Raw genomic sequence first — 5,137 nt, 5'->3', positions numbered from 1 at the left:
CCCTCCCCCTTCCCCTCCACCTCCCCCTCCCCGATCTTATTAGCTTCTCACCCTCGCGGAGGTCGCCGCGAACGAGGTAACATTCGCCCTCTGTTCTCCCCTCGCCCTTCGCCCTCGCCCTCCCCAAATTTGGGTATCGCGTTCGCCATTGCGCTTCGTTTTATCGCTACCTGCTTTCTCTTTCCACCGGAGCAGCCGCAATGGTTGCCGCTTACCTGTCCTTCATTTCCACCTTGAAACAACAATGGCTGCCCTTTCCACCGAAGCAGACGCAATGGCAGCCGCAAGCTTTTTTGTGTATAAAAATTTGAGGTTTTAGGATTGATTCTGGCTACAGAGACAAAATGTGTTTTAAAAAAATGGTATTTTGTTTTTACTATTTATGTTATTTTTTACTTATTTGTGTGGTCAACTGAAATCATCACATTTGAGGAAATAAAAGGTTTTTATTTAAAATTAATATTGATTTCTAATTCCAACCAATTAATTGATGGAATCAGTTAAATTCATTTTATTTTCAAACATTATTTTGAATTGAAACAATTTGTAAGGAAAAGGATCTTGTTTAAACATTAATTTTTTTTGGAGTATTTTGGTGAATATACTTTGCTTTTATTTTGTGATTGACTTTTTAAAGTGGTTATTTTTGTAGTGTTACTAGAGAATAAAAGCCAATATCTTTGTGTAATTAGATTTGGAATGGAGTTGACCGATCCATGTTTGGGTGTCCTTTAGTCTTTGACATGAATGTTGTTTATCAATTGAGCAGTGTATTCTATTTTTTTGAACAGATGTATAACAGTTTGAGGCTCTGTACCGTGTATTATTTCTCAGATACAGTTCTGTTGCAAATAGTTTCACCAAACAGGGGTAGAATGATTATTTATCCAGCAACAGCTATCAATAAGCTATTCTGAATAAGCTCCCCCAAAAAGCAAACTAACTTATTCTGATTATCTGCAGATTATCAGGTCATCAGAATAATCTGATTATCAACAGATTATATTTAATCAACAACTGTTATTTAATCAACAACTGCCCCAAACAGGTCAATAATAAAAATTCTTATTTTATTTCTATTTTTTTAAATGGCGCACATGTTCTGTAAGAAATTTAATAATAATAAGTTTAATAAATAAAATTAAGATTTTTAGGAGCTAAATGTTCTCACTAATTAAGCCTTTAGCTTCACCTGAAATAGTCATATTTACATGCAACATAACAAAATAACACCATCAATTCAAATTGACAATTCATGCATATGTTTGTGCCATGAGGCTTATAAGTATAAATATCAAATATTGAGTGTAAAATTTGTAAATACGTAAATTTTTTTGTGCGTACGTAATTTTCCACAATATTAATATCATGATTTCACAACAAAGCATCTATGGGAGTAGTTAAGAACCAAAACCTTCCACAATAGTGCAATGTTGTTAAGTGGAATTATTATTACTGAAAAGGAAAAAAATATATATCAATATTTTCTGTGACAAAGTATATCATAATAAGTAAAAGTTTTCTTAAATTTTAAATATTTTTAATAAATTTTATTTGATAATTATATTTTTTAGTTAACCAAAAAAAATGATCCCTCTGTCATTTTCACTAATCGAGCTCGAGCAGCTCGAGCTTACGTTTATGGGTTATAGCCGGCTAATGAGCGAACTTGTTTATTATGAAAGACTAAATATTATCCATTCACACTACTATTATAAGAAAATGATAAATAAAATGAGTAATTATGAGATAAATAATAAGAAACCACTAAATGTAAAATTTTAAAAAATATTATTAAATATGTTTAATAAGTAAACTATAAGTTTTTGAAATTTTGACTAAATTTTAAATTAGATTTCATATAGTTGGGCTAGCTTGTTAGTTTATCCTTTTGTGCAAAGCCGAGTCAAGCTTAGTTCATGAGTCACTTATTGAGACAAGCTTGAACCAGCTCGCGAGTCGGATTTGCTTATTTACACCCCTAGAGCACCTTCAAACAAAAACTTTTCGTATTGAATGCTCGTGCTGCTAAAAAGTAAGCACCTAATAATTTACTTTACAAATAATGGTAAGGGGCATCTAGATACATACCATCAAATTCCCAAATATTTTCATATCTAACACATAAACTTTATGTTTTACATTTATACCATACAAATTTTTAATGCCACATCAAAATACCACAATTTAATTAAAATGATGAATACGCCTCATGCAGAGGTAACGTGCTATGTATGCAAAAATTGATGTTTAGGTGTTATATATTCATAAATACATAAGAAATGAATGGCATTGCACAAAAGGATATCAACAACACGAATCTCGAGGAAAACTATAGATACATGACAAACAATTTGGGACTCACGATCAAGTCACACAAGTCTGTCAAATGTTAATTAATTTTATCGAATATCACATAGTGATGCTGAGCCAAGGAAAAATGACCTTCAAAGGATCTAAAACGTTGTTTCCATCAGTTGATATGCCTACCGACACATGTAACGAACGAAGAATCAATTCACATCCGACTGAGGGAAAGACAATTCTATGACAAGCCAATCGAAGAATGACTCTACAACGACACAAACGCAGGATGGCTCATTGCCTTACAAACTAAAAGAGATGTATCGTATGACAAAGCAACCCAAAGCTTAATTTAGTCTGGAGGCATCTGTGTCGTCCTCACGTGACTCGGCTTGCTCTCATCAAATGAATGATCATGAACCGACAATCGAAAATTTTCATTATCGGCTAGCAAACTCTTTATTAATAAATTAATAATTGTTTCTATATTGTACAAATGACCTTGATATCTCTATGCCCTTTGTATAGGAGGGGGATTTAGATGTAATTATTTACTCCAGGTATCTCCTATACCTATAAAGAGGTGAAAATTTCATGAGAAATATGTTAGATGCTTTATTTTCTACTATTCACTTCCTGTTTGCTTCCTATCCTCTTCCAACCTCACGCTCTATTCCTTGGGTTTAATTCCACAGACACTTTTAGGTTCAACCTCATAAAATGTGTTGTGAGTGTGGAATCATGCCACTCACACAAAGAGGAGCACAACACCATAACTAACCAACTTTTCAAGTAGTGCAGAGCCATGTGATGGATGTGAATAACATGAGAGAGAGTGTGCGGTAGTAATTAATGAAGATGAAAGAACAATTGATGCTAGAGATGAGAGAGAGCATATTGTAGGTTCATTTCAAAAAGCTCTAGCTAAGTTAAGCCAAAATACAAAGAGTCGAAACCCCCAATAACATAACAGTGAAGAGCTCGATCATCGGGATGGACCAACAACCAATGATATGCGAGATGGACCAGTGCCCAACCGTTTAAAATATCAAACAGTAGAAGAAAGGGATGATGATTCCGATTAACATGATAGTGTCGGTTCAACCCCGTGAAAAGACAATGCACAATGCCAATCACAGCTCTTTGCCATACTGAAAATGCCTTCTCTCAGCGCGTTTCTAAGGCTGAACCTCCACAAAACTTCAAAACCCCTAAGCTTGATTGTATGAGGGGCTCATCGGCGCAACTGATCACATAACCACTTTCGAGTCGGTGGTTGGTATATTGAAAATCACTGACACATTCACGTGTCACTTGTTCCTTACCATGTTGAGGGAATAAGTCCTCCGATAATTCAATGGTTTCCTGATGTGAGTTATCCCATCTTTCTTCAAGTTCAAAAGGTTATTTATAGCCCACTTTATTAGCTCGTAGATGCCATGAAAGAAGTCCCAAGCTCTCTTATAGATAAAACATAAAGAGGGAGAGTCGCTTCATTCATACAATATGAGATTCCATCAAGAAATACTGAAGATTTGAATCCTAAAACCCCTGATCGCGCAAACCACTCTAAAGCAAGGTGTAAAAAATGAACAGTTCAAGTATGTTCTAGGACTATGCGAGCCAAAAACAATGGTCATGCTACTAGAAATGACAAACCACAATATCACTATAGAGGAGTATGCCTTCAACGATTGAGAATAAGCTTGAAAAGCCATCTCTGATTCTCAGTCCCAGAAGAGGCCATTGACAGAAGACGGTTGGAGAGATAAAGATGATCATCACCCTCCCACTTGCACTTACTATGAAAACAACTATCCATACCATGAAAATAAGAGGAACACTAAGAGAAACAATAGAGATAGATGGTCTGAATACCCTAACCAATGATTGACCCACCATATTGAAAGACCTGCAACACAACAGGAACCACTAATAATGACCCCTCTGAGAATTTCAATGGTTCAACTCATAGAGACCATGCAAGATAAGGAATACTTCAAGAAACCTTGGCCGATGACGAATGAAAGTTTGATTCAAATTTGAACAAGTTATGAGCCTACCACAAAATACATGGCAACAACATAGAAAATGCTGACACCTCAGAAGCCTCTTTGAGACTTGATCAAGGTCAATAGGCTAATAGATTTTGTGTCTGTTGGAACAAATCATCATAGACAAAGAGAAGCTCTAGTTGATAGTGCGTCGAATGAACCCTTTTGCTGCAAACACCATTTGAATTGCATGAATAATGCCAGTTTTACTTGGAGGGGGTGGTGAATCTCCCATCATTCAAGCCTCAAGAAAGTTCGATCGAGAAAACTATGCACCACCACTCTCATACCATGGTGAGCAAGCCATCCCTTCCAACGTGTTCATTGATGAAAACCCACTGAAAAAATGTTGTACCTACAAGGACACAATTATCATCACAACTTTGATTTATGATTACAAGGTATTAAGCATCCTCATCGACCCAGGGAGCTTAGTGAATATCCTCTTCAAAGTGGTTGTCGGCACTATTCTTGGTGTGGGGTTTGCCCGTAAGAAACTGTCGGTCATCGGAATTGAAATCCCATTGCCCGATTCGGAAGGACGTTTTTTTTTAAAAATTTTAGTTTTGAAAAAGATGAAGTCAAATTGACCCCATAATTTTCATAGTTTAGATGAAAGAGCACTTTACCTCAAATCCTGTATCTATCCCGAAGGATGAACACAAGAATTGAGGGTGAGGGTTGATCAAATAAACTAAAGAAAGTTATGACATTTGTTTTGGTCTGCGAAACCAATGTATTGACCCACAAGTTCCCCTATTTAATATAAGGAATTAAAT

At 35.7% G+C, this 5,137-nt stretch overlaps 1 pseudogene; it reads left to right on the top strand.

Moving 5' to 3' along the window:
- The window catches only part of LOC110034244, an 8,207-nt pseudogene that overhangs the window by 1,506 nt on the left and 1,564 nt on the right, over positions 1–5,137 (top strand).

The sequence above is a fragment of the Phalaenopsis equestris genome, unplaced genomic scaffold (assembly GCF_001263595.1).
Source record: "Phalaenopsis equestris unplaced genomic scaffold, ASM126359v1 Scaffold000002, whole genome shotgun sequence".
Lineage (NCBI taxonomy): Eukaryota > Viridiplantae > Streptophyta > Magnoliopsida > Asparagales > Orchidaceae > Phalaenopsis > Phalaenopsis equestris.
The sequence above is the reverse complement of the archived record's forward strand: the minus strand, read 5'-3'. Positions and strand labels throughout refer to the sequence as shown.